The following is a 17,546-nucleotide window of genomic DNA, read 5'->3' as shown; positions in this document are numbered from 1 at the left end:
TGCTTATCAGAAAAACTAGATAACAAATTTATCTGAATGTGTAAGGGGACCAAGCATATATGGGTAAAGGGCCAAACAGATTATGTTTAAGCAAATCTGGAAGACTTGTAGATGTTTCTAAACTCAAAGCCAAGAACTAATCTCGTGTTTTCTCATCACAGCTTCTGGAAAACCACTCTGCCATGCATTTTGCCCTGACAGCTGAGCTTAGGTTCAGAAATGGCATATAGTTAAGGGAGGGTCCTTTTAAGAAGGGGAATGAAGGAAGGATTGCTTATGATCTCCAGCAAAATAGCCCCTAAAAGCTCTGTGGTGATGGAGTCCCTGCTATGTCAGGGGATAAAAGATGTAGAAGACAGCCCCTCTCTAAGTAGCTTCTAGGCTGTAACCAAAAATAGTTACTTCAGTTAAAAGAAAGAAAGAATCCAAAGTTGTATGCTGCCTTAGATAATTCTACAGCTAGACCTACAATCTGGTAATTCTGTTGTGTGGTAGATGTTAACAAAATGGTCCAATAGATTCATTTACCTGGAGAGTTTGCAACATAGAAGAAAAGCATCCCTAATCCTTGAGGAGAGACAAATCTGCAACAATCAGAAACAAAGGCAGTATCGGGCAAGACCCGGCCTCTGCATCCCAGCTAGCTCCGCAGCTTTATAAAGCTCTCCGCTGATCCCTCTCCGCCTGTGTGAGAATGTGAACATCCCTCCTCCAAAGCAGATGCTGCCATAGTTCAGGACCCATATTCACTGCTAAACAGTGTGATCTTTTCTATGCTCCTGGGGAAGCAGTGATCATGAACTATCTCATGTTAAAAAGATGGTGAACAAGCACTTTCCTTTGATCATGAGGTAAATTAGCTGAGACGATCAATCCCTTTGGGAAGCAGGATCTAGAGTTAAAAAACTTTTTTTTTTTCCAATGAAAGCAAGCCTACAGTAAGAAAGCAAGCCCTCCAATGAATTTATTTGCAAGAGGGGAGGTGTATTTACTAAATGGGTTATCTAGACCTAACTGGATTTCCAAGCTAGCTTTTTTTTATTTGAAGACATATTTAATAATACTGTCAAGATACATATTCCATTAGTTCTAATGCAAATGCTTCACAACAGAACAGGTGTCTCACTTTTTAATGTGTCCTCTGGTGATATTCAACATTTCATACACTTGGACTATAAAACACTAAAATTAATGTTTTTTTGTGAAATCACTGCATACTTTTTATTTTGGTCTATGATATTATTATAATAATAATACTGCATATCCAACAGTGCTTTGAGCTATATGGAGCTATACCTATGTGGCAAACTGAAGGTGGCACCTCATATAGAGGTGAAGAGGAGCCAAGTTACCAGGTCTATTGGTAGCTGAGTAACAGATGCAGTCCCAGGCTGCTGGCAAAGGCCAGTGAAGAGCCATCCATCATGTTCTCAACAGACGCAAGTTGTTCAGGATTTTTCTAATACAGGGTGTGGGAAATGCATACACGTCTACACTTTGTTCATGTCTGTCTTAGCACAGCAAGTTGGAGATGTGGTCTTTGACACTTATAGCTGATTATCTACTGTTCAGTCTAAAATCCAGAATTATTCAGGTGGGATAGAGGGCAGAATCCAGTTTGTTCTCTTTTCTGATATACCTCAGAAATAGAAAAACAGGTTTTAAACTATGTAGAGATAGGGTGTGCATGGTGCTCCAGCACAGAAACCACTTTTCCCAAGGATGAACTGCGTGTATTTTGACACTTTGTTGGCTGATGCTGCAATGTTTAATTCATTTGTTTGATTGCAGTTTGAGGTGGTGTGGGAGTACAGAGCTATTTGCTTTAGGGGTAAGGTGACTTCAGGCAGGATGTGGCACGATTAGGTACTTGTAAGCAGCACTGTTGAGTAAAAATATAAACGTGGAGACAAGATACTCTTGAAGATAATGATCACAGAGGGTGGGATTTAGAGAGCTGACCAAATAACACTGAAGATCTATAAAGTACTTTTGACACTGCCAGTGATTGGAACTTGCTGCAATTATCAGTACATGAGACAACTGTGAACAGAACTTGCTGCCTGGCTCTTTAATATAACACCTGATTATTCTCAGTTACATAAACAAGACTGAGATTAAATAGAGTCTGAATCATTATTTTTCCAAAAATATCAGAGGGGTAGCCGTCTGTTGTCTGAAGGCATTGAAGACGATGGTTGTTTATCCACCATCCCCAGTGCAGCTACTGAAGTATGCTCCCCCCTCCAGGCATACTTGGCAGGTTTCCTTCCACGTTAGTGCCCAAAGAACTGGTGTGGTTATTGTGTTCTTCAACAGGAGAGCGGAACTCTAAATGATGATTACTACAACTAAAAGGTCAAGTTTTGGCTCCAGGGAAACTGAATTTTGACCTTGACTTAACAGAAAATAAGTCATTAGCTGCTGCTTTGTTGTTGCCCTCGGTTCAACCCCACAAAGCAGAGTCAAGACCTTTATGGGACTAGGGGGGGGACCAGTTTAACACATCGTTGCTGCCAGCCCTGGGGGCTATTTCTCTGCCACAGTTTATTGCCCTCATCACAAGGGTGACACAAGAACCACAGATAATCTCTTCAACTGCTTCAGATAACTCTGACAAGAAACTTGTCAGAGCTCTTGGTTATGTTTTCAGCTGTTCAGATCTTTTTTTCCGTTTTGCCTGCAGTCCCTGTGAGAGTGTGAAGCCAGCCAGAAAGCAAAGCTGGGCTCTAAAGTTGAATGTATTGGTTTAATAGCTGCTACGCTTATAGTACCATAGACTGTTCCAGTGAGTCAGTAGATACTTTAGTCTTCCTGGGCATTGCACTTTGCATGAGATGGTGGGCATCCAAAGAACCTCAGATGGAGAGAATGTATTTTTCCCAAACAGTGAAAAATGTTTAAAATAAGTAACCAGTACATTGGACAATGAGCGTCAGCACAGCAGTGGCCTTCCTTTTGTATGCTGGTATTCCTCCCTGTTTTACTAACATTGTTCTATTTAACCTCAAAGAGATCATTTAGGGAACTTCTGTACTTTTATTGTTTTTATTCAAAAAAGGACAAATGTAAATCAGTAGGCTGCAGGCAGGTCAATAGAGCTTATTTAAAATCAGCTGGACTCAGCTGACATTTTATTAGAGCCTATCTTGTTTTGTTAATACTTTAATTCTAAAGACTTTTGCCAGGATCTATATATGCTAAATCTGAATGGTTCCTCTTTCACAATGTTTAGGCAACTTGCAGCCAGTAATGTCATGATCTAAATCAAGATTTGAAGAGGAGACCAGATCCTTGGTTCTGTTACTGCGTACATGGGATAGAGCAGGAGATGGACTAATAATTACCAAGACCAGGAGTACACCATAATGATAAAGGAAGAACATGAACATGTTCAAGGCCTTCTGGAGATTTCCAAACAAAACTCTTGAACTACTTTCAGAGATCACTCAGGGCTTGGAGTGTCTAGCTAACATGTTTTATGAGTAAAATGAGTAACATATGCCTCCATGTATGTTCTCAGTTAAGTGCAGAGGACTGTGAAGAATGGCTCCACACTTGTAGACTAAGATGATTTTGCTTTTAATCTTGTTCTGAGAGAAGTTAATGCTGTAAAGACTCAAATACAATTTCTCAAAAAATTTTGAACGTTTATAAAGTATGAGAATCTGTTCTTAAGATCCTTTGCTCCTTTTCATAATCTTCAGTTTCACAGTAAGGAGAGAATATAGTCCAGAGACATCAAAGAGCCAGAATTGTGCTTGCAGCTATTAGTTCTCAGATGAAAAAAACCCAAAGATAAAATTTACAGCCCAAAGGAATCTAACTCTCCAGGACCTTTTAATAAAGGGAGTCCAAGCACACACCAAATAAATATTTTAAATCCTAATACTGATTCAGAAGGCAGCTTATTTAAAAGGAATATTCTGACACGACGTGTGCATTTGACTTGCATTTATTTAAAATTTAGACTGATTTGCAGTTTCTTGAGATTACTCCACATAACTGGTTATTTGTGATATATCATAGTTTCACAGAAATGTAAGACAGTAGAGCATCTCAAGAGAGAATCTGATCTCTTCGCATAAGGAGTTACAGATGATCCACATCAGCTATTTGTCTACCCAAGTCTTTATTAACAAAAAAAGAAAAAAAAAAAATCCCTGCGAGAAATTAGATTGGCATTACAGTGGGGCTTGCTTGAAGAGAACGTGCTTACTGGACTTTTGAAGATTCATCCACTATCCATCATCAAAATAAAGCTATACTCTACTTCTACTGTATAGAAATATATCACAATAATGTTAGAGATCCAGAGCAAGCTCATATGCTGTGATAAATGACAAAACTTCCATGGTGTTCAAAGCATTATCAGAATCCATTTCATACTTCATCTGTTATTATAAGCATAAAATGTGCAAATGTTCTCCACTGCTGTAAATGTCAGCATGCTCGGGGCAAATGCTTTGATTTTCTATCAGCAAATAATGTTAAATTATATAGTGTTTAATCACACTTAGTGAGAGTGATGAACTTTAAAGAATGAGTTTCTTTCAAATCATTCTATCTTCAGTTCTCCTGGAAATGGACATCATCATTTATAAAATCCTGAAGACAACTTCCCCAGCCTGGAGGCTTCATGATAGTTTAAGACTGATGGTAGAGCACTAAAATACAAAACCATTTAGACATCAAAATTATTTTGATTGAGGCAATCAGGTATTTGAGCATAGAATTTGAAAGTTAACTTTGAAAATCAGAAACCTCATATAAAATAAATCTAGAATCTTTTAGGACAGTGAAGTTATCTACATATATTGAAGAGTCTACATTACCTAGTATGACACAACCCCAAAACTGTTAATTTCTAAATAAAGCAGTTGCATTTACCAGGCCAGATTGTAAGTGGTTGGAAGGTAGGAGTGCTCCGCTGGAGTAACTGTAGGTCTGTGGCTTTATACGTGTGGAGAATCTCACTTACACTGTCCACCTGCTCTTTCTGAAAGGAAAGGTGCAGGTAAACGTACAGATGCAATACTTGGAGAGGAGATTTACAATATAAACCTTCAAATCCCAACGATGTAGTGAAAAGTAATACTGCTAGTATCTTAGCAACCAGAGAAACTAAAAGACAAGCTGTACAGGGAAATCAGCTGTTGACTATCTTTAAGAGCTCTTTCTGGTTTATATTTATTATGTCTTTCTGAAACTGGATTTTTAATCACAGCATTTGAAAATACAGATTTTTTTTGTTGGAGGGCTTCATCATTTTTGGTTTCTGCTGAGAGGAGTTACCTTTTTATATTTGGATAAGTAATCACTAATTTATTAGAGCAATTTCATTTCTGCTGCTGAAGAGCACATCATTCTCTTTGTGCTGCTGAAGAGCAGCACAAAGGAATTCCAGCCAGTAAATCAGCTTCACCGGGGCCCAACTTAAATGCCTCTATGCAAACACATGTAGCATGGGGAATAAACACGAGAAGCTAGAGATGTGTGCACATCTGCAGGGCTACGATCTTATTGGCATCACAGAGATGTGGTGGGATGTCTCCTACGACTGGAGTGTTGGAATGGGAGGATACAGGCTCTTTAGGAAGGACAGGCAATTTGTGGTTTACCGTCTGGAACCAAATTGACCACTGTCAATGTTAGGTTAATGGTTGGACTAGGTGATCTTCAAGGTCTTTTCCAACCTAGATGATTCTGTGATTCTGTGACTCACCCTCTGTCAGAGACCAGCTGGAGTGCCTGGAGCTCTGCCTGGGGATGGATGAGGAGCCAACTGAGAGCTTGTGGGTCAGGATTAAAGGGAAGGCAGGAACAGGAGATGTTACAGTGGGGATCTACTACAGGCCACCCTACCAGGAAGACTGAGAGGATGAGGCCCTCTACAGATAGATAGAAGCAGCCTCATGTTCACAAGCCCTGCTGCAATGTGCGTTCGCAGCCCAGAAAGCCAACCATGTCCTGGGCTGCATCAAGAGCAGTGTGGGCAGCAGGTCGAGGGAGGGGATTCTCCCCCTCTACTCTGCTCTTGTGAGACCCCCCTGCAGTGCTGTGTCCAGCTCTGGGGCCCCTCACATAAGGGCACAGACCTGCTCAAGTGGATCCAGAGGAGGCCATGAAGATGATCAGGGGCTGGAGCACCTCCCTTATGAGGACAGGCTGAGAGAGTTGGGGTTGTTCAACCTGGAGAAGGCTCTGGGGAGACCTTATAGCAGCCTTCCAGTACTTAAAGGGGGTACAGGAAAGCTGGGGAGGGACTCTTGATCAGGGGTGGTAGAGATAGGATGAGAGGTAACAGTTTTAAACTGAAAGAGGGTAGATTTAGATTAGGTATAAAGAAGAAATTCTTCCCTGTGAGGGTGGTGAGACACTGGCACAGGTTGCCCAGAGAAGCTGTGGCTGCCTTCTCCCTGGCAGGGTTCAAGGCCAGGTTGGACGGGGCTGTGAGCAACCTGGGCTAGTGGAAGGTGTCCCTGCCCACGGCAGAGGGGTGGAACTAGGTGATCTTTAAGGTCCCTTCGCGCACAACCCATTCTATGATTCTACGACTAGCACACACTAGACTTGAAGGGCAGGTTAGAGACAGTAGAATTCTCTTGTGAAAGGGTGGGTGCTGTGCTGGAGGGAGGAGCCCACCACCCTCTGAGGTCAATGACAAAGCCTCTAGTGCAGTCAGTGGTGCAGAGATTTGTCCTTCATATACTAAGAAACGGGAAAGGTTTTGATATTTTCACTTTTTCCCTAATTAAATTTGCTTCATCACTTTTACCACAGTCTAGATTTTCTGTATTTCTGTATTACCCCCTGTATATAAAAACTGATCATTTTTTCTAAATCAACTGAAATAGGAACATTTCATAGCAGTCATGTGGCTTATGGCAAAATTTTTATTATGATGCAGAATTAATATGAGATTAGTCCATTTTCAAAAAAAGAGCTTTCCATACAATGCTTTTGGTATAAAAATACAGAAATCTTGAAGCAAAATGGAATTTGTGGAGTTAGTCAAATACGAGGATAATAGATTCATATAAATGTCAGCACATTCAAGTTTCATATTCACTTTGTTGCTCTTTTATTGTAAGAGTTTCAGCACCTATTGCTTGCTATTATTCCTATCATCATTAACCTTCATGATAATGACCACAAACATCAGAAGTTTGAAAACTATTGTGTTGAAAGTGTGTCCTTAGATATGCTCTATTTGTTACATACAATAATGTTTTATTCTCATACTGAAAAGTTACAATCATCTAAAAAAGCAGGAAAACGGATAAAAAGCAGATAGCCAAAAGTTAATGGTTCACAGGTAAACCTCTGTGTTGCAGTTTATTTAGATATGCTGTTCAATGATAAATGAAAATCCTTTTAAAGATTGATAAGGGATAGGAAATTACTCAGAATCCCCTAAATGCTTACATTCAAGAAATATTTTGTCTGCTTAATAATGTTTATCTAGCTCTAATCAATTGTCTGTCAGCATCGAAAAGATTGAGCTCACAAAAGGCAAAACAGAATTTATTGTAAAAATACTGTTATTAGCTTGTGTATAGTTCTTTCTTTGTTAAGCCACTAATAGTTCAACTCTGCCAAATAATCAGATATTTGGGAAGAGCACAGTGAACAATTTGCCTGTATTTCTGAAAAAGAAACTGTACATAAGTGGTTTTAAACAACTTTCAGTAAAGACTTAAGCTCTGTGTATTGAAGCTATCTGCCTGTCACCAATAGTAAGGTCTTACAGGTCTTGCTATTTACTGAACATCCACGCCTCTCCAGGCCTTTCAGTGCCTTTTGGTTTGTTACCTGACTTGGAGCTGACTCAAGGGCATTTTTTAATTAGTATCTTGAGGTTAAGAAGTCACTTGCTGGCTACCCAGGCTTTCCTGAGCCAGACCGATGGGAGGCTCTTCCCTCAGCACAGAGGTTCCAGGGTCAGAAAGATGCAGGTGCCAGTAGCAAAATGGATAATGTGCCACTAAAACAGAAAGAAACCAGACTTCAGGAAGTGTGTATTTTTCTAGACCTAACTGTGCAATAGATGGTTTAATAGTCTCTCCCTCTGCCATTCTTAAATAGTCTCTCCCTCTGGCATTCTTAAATAAAACCAAAATACATAAATACCCTAAAACAAGCAGGGAGAGGCTGCCTTGCCAGCTGACATCTCCCAAGGGGGTCTGACCCTGGGCAGCTCTCCCATAGGAAAATAAACACGATGCTTCAGGGTTCATCAGTTGCAGGTGCCACTCAGTGATGTCGACAGAGCTAAATACCTTCCAGGAGGTGGGAAGCCATCTCTCTGGGTTTGCCCTCCCAGTCTGTAAATGGAAATAATCCTTTGCCCTACCTGGCACAAGTGCTGTGAGATAAGCAGCCTTTAAGTTGTCAGTGGCTGGGATGCTGGCAGAAGCGGGGGAGTCGGAAGAGAGCAGGAAATGTTGGTGCCAAATGTAGAAAGAAGCCAGATCAGATTCATAAGGAGAAATCCCTGCTATTGTATGGTGGTTCCTTGCTACCTCATGAGAACTAACAGCAATTATTCCAAAGGAAAATCTGAACAGATCCACGAGGTGCAAGTTTTAAACTGTATTAATTTCAACAGTTAACATCTCGGAAAACAAACTGGAATTAGCCTCTTGTGCAAATACAAATATTTACCATCACTGCTTCATGTCCTGCCAGTCAGGCAGCTGACACCCATGGCATTCAAATTCCTTTAAGTCCTGCCAGTCAATATTGAGACACTAAATACTCAGATTTTACCTGTCTATTAGAGTAATTTGACTAGTTTATAGTCTTCACAGTCTTTTGAAGAGTGATAAGCACCAGCTTTGAACAACTTCTTGGAGAAGATTTCTTGATTATAGCCTTTGAATCTGTTCTGGGAGCAGGCTGACAGCTGTCTTTTCTGGTTTGGAAACAATCAAATTAGACTGACTGCTAATGGATGATGCTTCTCGGAGAAAAAGCTTATGGGAATAGAAGATGATGCCTGGATTCCTTTATTGGAATTCTAAGGCAAAGATTGGCAGGAGAAATTAGTAGGAGAGATAAGTGTTGTGTTAATACCTGGAGACCTGGTAATAGCAGAGAGTGAGTTGCTCAGTATCACCCGAGATGTTCTTAATATAGAAGACAAAAGTTTTCATCTTAAATAATTCGCCTGAGTTTCCACTCAGGGCAACAGGCAAATAAGCAAGGGCTGTAACTCAGACTAGCATGCTGATTTGGCACTTCTACAGATGCTCCTCTCTTCCAGGGGAACTGTGAAGAGTCCTGTTTTAGAGTTTGGGGTGAGAATCTCAGCCCTGCCATGCAGAGTACTGAAGATCTTTTTCTTCTGGGATCGACTATGAAGGAAGATGCCCGTTAATCAAGGGTTTAAATTGTAAAATAATGAGAAATATTCCCCATCCTTTTTAGTACTATCCACGTGCTATTTCAAATATATTTTTTCTCAGCAAGAATGACTTTCTGCAGACTTCTGCTGCACTCGCAAACACAGATTTTTACCTGCTCGCCTACACTGGGAACAATACCAAGTTTTCCATAAAGGGAATTCTCATCAGGCAGCTGGATGGGCAGCAGCAGCGTTACAAAGGGTTTCTTCTTGGCCAGAAGCTAAGTGCTATTATTTATATATATATTTGATGAATGGATAGGAAAAAAAAAGGCTGCAGAAGGAAGTTTGATATCCCCAAATAAATGTGAGATAAGCCATGCTGAGCTCACAGCACAGTTTCTCCAGACTCACGCTCAGCCACGACCTTCTCCGTGAGCCCTGAGTCCTGCTGCTTCCCGAGCCAGGACCTGCCTGAGGAGAGGGAAAACGAGGGGAAAAACTTCAGAGATGAGCTCGCAGTGGCCATACCAAGGGATCCTTGTTTGTGAATGTAGGTGTGTCTCAGAGGGAAAGAGGCTACCAAGTTTTGCACCTTGCTCTAAATTTTTACAGATTTCTCTTTCTGGGTCACTGTTCCTTGTACAGATGAAGCCCGGCTTTATATAAGCCTTGTGAAATGAAGTCTCTCCTCATTAATTTTTCACTTGCAAGCCCCATCTATTTTGCTTCGCCTTCTGATTCTTCTGCTTGGATGTTTTCCTTCTGCTTCTTATTTCTGAAGGAGGTATCTAGACATGAAAAGCAAGAACAGAACAGAGCTGAGCTAATTAGCAGCTGCTTTAAGCTATTGTTTACCCTGCACAGGAACACATCTCGAATCAATGTCAATTTGGATCACAAAAATGTTGCTAGAGAGAGACAGGCCAAAGCCTTGAAAGCCCATCAACAGCCACTTTTCAGACTCACAATTTTGCAGCAGATGAGCCCCACTGAGAGATCTTTCCCAGCTCCATAGGTTCCTGTCTGCAGGGAAATTGTTACAAACTCATTTCTCACCAATTCCATGCAAGTGGAAACACCTTGTGAACGTAGTCATTACTATTTCAAAACAGGGAGGAAAGAAATAGGGAAATGTTTAAGAAAAAAAAAAAAAAAGGCAAATACGTGAAAAAATAAAAAGGTGTTTGCTCTTTTCATCCTTTTCCCTGCCATAATGCTCTAATATTAGCTATTACTATTCCAGCTACTGGGAAGGAGCCAGAAAAAAATACGCTTGTTGTGATCAAGGATCCACACTGTCTGAATTGACTCCTCTGTCCTGGGTTCACAAGCACATACATACACACATATGTTTCTGTTTTGTATGCAGGACCTTGGCTCCACTTGTACGTGTGGGTTTTTTTTTACCTAGTCTTCCTGAATGCAAAGGAGTGTTCCAAAGATGATGGGCTGTTCAGATCAGCTGTACTCCATTTCAGTGCAGGCAGGAAAACAAGGAATTAGCTACATCTTCAATAAATGCAATTCAGGTTAGAAGTTGTGAAAATGTTTTTTTCTGGATCAGTCTATGAATATTGGTGCTCGTGCAAATATATGAATTTGCTCTGATTTCCATGAAAACAACACGGAAAGATTTGCATTGACTTTATGAACTAGTTTAGTTATGAACTAAATCATAACTGGTGAAAAGTATAATTTGAGCCTGCTTGCAGTTCGTAACAAACCTACAACGATTTGCCAAAAAAAAAAAAAAAAAGCCTCTATCAAAATGAAAGCAGGATGTTTCGTTGAAGTCACTGCAACATTAAGAGCTTTCATTTGCTCATCAGACTGAGGTATGACAGTGTCACCTAGCAACTTTTGAAGGGCAATCAGACTTGATGGTGCTGAACTGTATAGAAAAGCCTATAAATAAATTAATTTACAAATTAGTACTTTTTATGAGTGTCAAAAGCATCACATTTGACATAAAAAAAATAACACTGTACAGGAGGAAAGGAACCAAAAAATAATTTTCATCCTGGCAGTTATGTAGTGGGAGGACTTAAACTGAGTAATCATGAAATACTGTAACCCTGGGGAGCAAAGGTGTGCATTTCCAATATCCTTGCTTTGAAATACGTACATGCATACCTGTAAGATTTATATACATATATGTATGCATGTATCAATGTTTATTATTTTAGATAAGTTCCATGTTTTTCCAGGTACTTACATTAACAAAGAAGAAAGATTAATCTGTTACATTTTGCCCATACTATTTAATACCTCCTAGTATCTACAATTCCTTATTCTTCAGTAAGTTCATAACCTCCCCTGCTCTACCAGTCCACCTCAAGATCGAGGCATGGAGCACCATGGTGGTCTGTAGTGTTGAAATCCAGTAACTTCCCATTGAATTACTGTTGCCAGAGCTGCCTGGATGGAGCAGATAATTCTCTGTATATGGAAGAGCTTAGGCAAAACTAACAGGCATGATGGTGAGGTTCACGTCAACCAGCCAGTCTCTTTTGTCTATGAATTAAAATTAGGAAAAAGCAGAAATAATAAAAGCTAAATTAGGCCTAATAATTTGTAAGGGGGAGTCCCGAGTAGACCAGCATCAGAGAGGCAGGGTCTAGGCCCTCCTCTGCACAGCTGAGAAGACAAAGTGCCTCTTGTGGTGATTTTCTATGTTGGATTTGAATTATTAAAAGCTTTCACAGAAGAAAAAAATTTTAGACAGAGAACTTTCCTAACAATTATCTGACATGTAATGCATCAGTGAATTTTCTAAAAGTAAGGGAAACAGAAGTTGCAAATATTCTAGAAAAAGACACAAGTGGGTACATACAGCATGGCATTATCTGGCCATTTGTGATATTTTTACCTACATGGCCTCTGTGGGTGAATTAGTTGGTCCCTGCCTGCAGTCACTGGTTGTCTCTGAGTTTACACTTCCAGCCGTTCATCATCCTCCAGGTCACGCAAAGGGACTTCACCGAGGTGGGGGAAAGAGTAGGTGCTAATGGGATCTGCCTGCAGGCTTGTCTGAACAGACTAATCCAAAATAGATCTAAGGAGCCTAACAGTGCTTTAAATCAAATCTGAGCCTGGAGAAGAGGAATCAGTTTGGGTGTTTTTTTTTTTTTAAAAAAAGACTTTAATAGCAGAGAGTAGAAAAAATATTTTATAGGGATTCGTTGATGGCTCTACCCCAAAACCTTTCCTTTCTGCTTTCCTCCTGTCTCCTGTCACCCTTGGGCTTAACCTGCATTAAAACTGAGAATCAGGAGGTTGGATACCTGGCTGCTCGAAAGCAGCACAGTTCCTCTGGGCTCAGCAGGACCCGTCATTTCCAACCTGTGTGGGCACAAGTAATACCTTTGCTGCCTTTTTTTTTTTTTTTTCCACAAGCATATCCCCAATTTGATAGAGGGTCTAACAACTCCGGCATGTGCCCTTCCCTGGTGCGGTGCTGGTTAGTCAATGGCAAGAAGACAGGTTAGCCAGGCAGGCAGCCCACCACCTACCTGCACACCAAAAGCCCAACAAGCATCAGAGCTTCATTTCTGTTAGATTTCTTGATCCTCGTGGATATCTTATTTGTACGTCTCAGGGTCAGGGCAGATGTCACTAACTATTTCGGCATCAACCAACTTCTTTTCTATACATTGATAAACACAGGTCCCAGTTACACATGTTTTTCGCTTCCTACCTGAGTGTAAGAGGAAAAGGCTCCCAATTTTCTGGACAAAGTTGCCAGGGCAGCAGCCAGAAGGTCTGGATGTGAAGGACACAGGGCAAACCATAGAAAAATAATGTGGTGAGGCCTTCTTCTTCTTCTGGGAGGACTCTGGTTTCTTCAGCCTCCAAGAAAACCAATGGCAACTGGATGACCTAAAAGCCTGGCTGGCCGTCTGGTCCAGGCTGCGCAGCCAGGGAGCAGATGGGCAGGAACGGGTGGTTGCCTTTGGCACCTACTGACCTAGGACAAACAGACATTTTGTTAAACATCATTGGCACAGCTAGTCCTCCTTCAGCAACCTGAAATAAATTCCAAGTTTTGTGATTTCTGCGCCAGCATTCAAATGCTCTTGGCGCTGGGCTCATCCTGCTGGTGCAGGGATGAGAGCATCTCACCCATATCCCACGCTGCATGGCTCCTGGGATCCTCAGGACCAGAAGAAAAAGGAGCAAGAAAAAGAAAGGACAGACTGAGGAGCTGGTTCCGCAGCAGGAGAACATGTTACGTTTTGCAGTGCAGTCAGTGGGCCGTGGTACTCTGATGTGCCCCAGAAGGTAAGCACAGGCTGTGTTGAATGCAGCTGGGAGAGTGAGTCCAAGTTTGTGGCAGGACTTTTTCGGAGCAAGCCACCTCTGGCAGCAGCTTGAAGAATCACAAAAAAAGCCAGTGGGTCCTCATGCCCAGGCCCGCTGCGTGGGGAAAACATGGCTTTGTGATGTTTGTAAACCCGCCCAGCTGCCCCGCGGTTCCTCCCCTCCATGGGAAGGGCCAGCAGGATCAGCCTCGTATGGCAGCAGATTTTACTCCCAGATTCACTCAACAGACATAATTGAGGATACTGATTATTCCTTGAGTGTTACGTCATTTTCATTTCTATCTTTGTCAACCTTTCTTACTGTAGCTGAGCGATGAGCAGAGCTGAGAGACCACATTCAGCACAGAGCTGCAGGTCTGCAGGGCACACCGGCGTGCGGACGGTCCTGTGTGCCAGCCTGCAGAGCCGGGTGAGGGTGGCAGTGCCTAGGGCGTGTCTAGTACACGATAAAAGCACTATTACTACCACAGTGGTTAAATATGATTTTTTTTTTCCCTTAAGACTGTATATTATATGTCACAAGGTCTGACACCAATATATACACATCTATTTATGTTGCAAAGTTCCCATAGCTTCACAAAACAAAAATTCTATTGAGCAATTTTTCTTTTACACTGGCTATATGGCAAACATATATAATGACTGATAGTAATTTAAATCTATCTAATTTTGACATTGCTGCAGCCAGTCAGAAAGTTTCCTACTCCACAGGCTAGTATGAAACCAAACCAGATCAGAGAGGCAATTCATATTCATCAGGATGCTTCCTCTCTCCCCGTTCTGTCCTCAGCTCCCTTCCAGACATGGGATATTTTTCATGACAGAGAATGAGCAACTCGTTTTGTCCTAAAGTCACCAAGCAATGCAGACTGCAGTGCAAAGAACTGAACAGTAAAAGCCTTGCTGCCTCAAAACAGAGTGCAATAAAAGGTAAAGTGATAATCCTCCCGCAACGATAACTGTTCCCCATAGGCATCGAGGTTTTTCTGTTATCTTTTCGTGCTCTCTGTAGGCAGGAGCAGCCTGGGACTAAGCAGAGGGCACCAGAACAAAGTGGTTTTCAACAGCAGCAGAGGGCTCCCCTTGGGATCTCCAAGAGCATAGCATGGGATCCAGCAAAAGAAACAGTGAAAAACAGTTTATTTGATTTTTTTTCTGACATACTAATTAATCACTGAGGGAATCTATCTGTATGGTATTTGATCTGGCTTTCCAGAGTTTTCGGTTACACCTTCCATCTGTAATAGAAACTATCTCTGCCTTTTTTTTTTGTTGTTAAAGTAAGCTTTCCCTTTCCCACTTCACCCCTCCTTTCACTGACACAATAAAATACAGTTTTCTATTTTTTTATCATTACATTTCTCCACAGCTACTGGAGAAAAACTGTGTTGAAGCAAAGCTGTAACCCCAATGGAAGTTTGGATTTCTTCATCAGAGGGAGGTTCCGATTTAGGAGACAAATGGCTTCATTTCAGAGGAAAAGAGTTTGATTTGTTGTACAAATACTTTGCAATTCATAGGCTGTTGAGGTGATGAGCTTCAGTTTAATATTCTCTCTCGTGGTTATGTCATAGCACCAGGTACTTATGTTTCATCCCATTGATAGAAGAAAAGTGGCAAGTGAGCAGAGAAAATACAGCATTGATAAAATGATTGCTGGTGGATGGGAAAGAAGCAGGAACACCCTGAAATGTGCCTAGCTGACTGCACAGCAAGGTACCTCTGTGAGCTGATGCGCACCAGCTGCGTGGTGGGAATGGAGATGTCGGGAAGGAAAAGCAAGCCCAATGTACCTTCATCTCCAGGCGTTATGTGTGCAACGGTGACAGAAAGACAGTTTCAGTTCTAAATGGATAAAAAACTCTTTGTATTAATCAAATCAATGTAAATTATGTAATTTAGATGACTGGCAGCTGTAATGGGTTGTATGAAGATACTCTGCCAGCTTAAGTAGAACTGGGAACACAATCAACTCTCAGACCTGAAGAAACGGTTCACAGCTGAGGTTAAAAGCACAGAGGCAGACAAACCCCTGTTGAGTGTCTCTGGGCTAACAGTGGGGGAGGGTTAATGGGTCTTTCCAAAACAGACCTGCTATTGATATGTCCCCACATCTGCTCACTAAAAGCAGGGCCACACTCGTAGGCATGGAGTGGCTCATATCAATTCACTATCCCTGATAAACTTGGCTGCAGTGGTGGAAAAGGCTACTCCCTTGTACCCCAGCTAAAGCCATCACCTAAGATTAAGCACACGTGGTCTGAAGGGTCCTGCCTGCAAGCTTATTCACAACATGTCTGCTAACATGCTGACATTGTGTTTCCATCCGGATTTACTGATGCCGGGCTGGAGCTACAGTCAAGGAACACAGCGGCAGAGGAGAGTCGCTGGTGAAATTCCCCAGAGAAGGAGTTTCTCCTTGCAGCTATTCCTGCTCTTACACGTGCTCCTGTTTGATCCACCTCTGGGCGAGGGCACACAGGCTGATTTAAGCTGCCAGTGATGACAATCAAGGTCATCCTTTGACTTTGACTTGAAATGGGCTATGTACACCTTAGACTATTTATAACCCACACAGAAGTATTCCTCTGCTTAACCAGCCTCCTGAGGGTGTGAGTCACACCGCGGATGGGTTGAGCTCCTACCATGCACCAGAGGACAAGCAGCTACTCTGGTTTCTGTGTCTCTTCACCTTCCTGCCTGTGCACCTTGAGGCACGGGACTAAACGTCTTCTGGAAACTCTGCACCTCCCAGGAGGGTGCGACCACTACCGGCCTTTGCCACCAGGACAGATGTAAGTGGAGGGGACTGTTTAAGGCATTGGCTGAGGTGGGAGATGAGGGGAGAGAGAGAGAGAGGGACTGAATGCACCACCAGTTCAAAAGAAAGATGAATACAACTGTACACTGTGAGCAATCCTTTTTGTCCTTGCAGAAAGGACTCCCACTGTGTTCTGCGTTAGGTAACGTCCGGGGAGGAAAAGCTGTGGGAAAAGAGTATTTTATGCCAGAGAGGATTTACTTCTTTAGCCACTGTCCTCACCATGTACCATAAGGTGCAGAAATGAAGTCCGTTCCCTGTGCCATTCAGGGCAGTGACTGTGATCCCATGAAGTCTTACTTCACTCAAATCTTGTTGATTCAAGGACCATCCACAGGACAGTTCTCTGATTCTAACATCCCAATATTGAGTTCAGCTGAAGTGTCAGCCTCATATATGGTGAAAGGACACCCCCTCCAGCTCACCCCACAGCACAGTTTCCCTGGGGTTCTGTAATGGAAAAAGAAAAACACTTTAAAGACAAGAAATTATATTGAGTTCTCGTACTCCAAATTAGATTAGCATTTTAATGTTGTTTAATTAGTTAGTTGCATGTTTTTGTACACCAGTTTATAATGTTGGGAAACTGTGTTTTACAACATTGCACATACAAATAATAAATTGTGCAACACAGATGTTGTCACTAATTGTAATATTTTAAGTGAAGAGGAAAACACTCTGCTTAGCTTTTAATTAGGTTTATTCCAAGCAGATACAAAAATAAAAACTTACTTGTCTTTTAAATAAATGCCATCTGCAATATATTTCTATACCACAATCTAGTGCAAAGCATATCTGCAGCCTGCTACGCTCCTGCATTATCTTCTTTATGGTGGAAACCCTGTTAGTACAGTGAAGGTAAATTGGTGACAACGGTTGTATTGCAGCATGGCTCTGACATGAAGCATGCCCCCAGCCTGTTTCAGTCAACCTCTCAGACATGTTTTGGGCTAGAGATGCCCTTGCCCTGATAGCAGGAGTGCACAGCAAATGTCTGCCTGTAACCCCTGTCTGTATGTCACTCAGCACTGTGGGACAAGCAGTGAGACTG

At 41.8% G+C, this 17,546-nt stretch overlaps 1 long non-coding RNA gene across 1 annotated transcript; it reads right to left on the bottom strand.

The window, feature by feature from the left end:
• Positions 1–9,399: 9,399 nt before the first annotated feature.
• Positions 9,400–16,929, bottom strand: LOC141929458 (uncharacterized). The gene is made up of 3 exons (XR_012625023.1): positions 16,718–16,929; positions 13,050–13,319; positions 9,400–10,140 (listed from the first exon to the last, which is right to left on the bottom strand). It is a non-coding gene; the product is annotated as an uncharacterized LOC141929458 (long non-coding RNA).
• Between the last annotated feature and the right edge of the window lie 617 nt (positions 16,930–17,546).

The sequence above is a fragment of the Strix aluco genome, chromosome 13 (genome assembly GCF_031877795.1).
Source record: "Strix aluco isolate bStrAlu1 chromosome 13, bStrAlu1.hap1, whole genome shotgun sequence".
NCBI lineage: Eukaryota > Metazoa > Chordata > Aves > Strigiformes > Strigidae > Strix > Strix aluco.
This window is presented reverse-complemented; position numbering and strand designations above follow the sequence as displayed.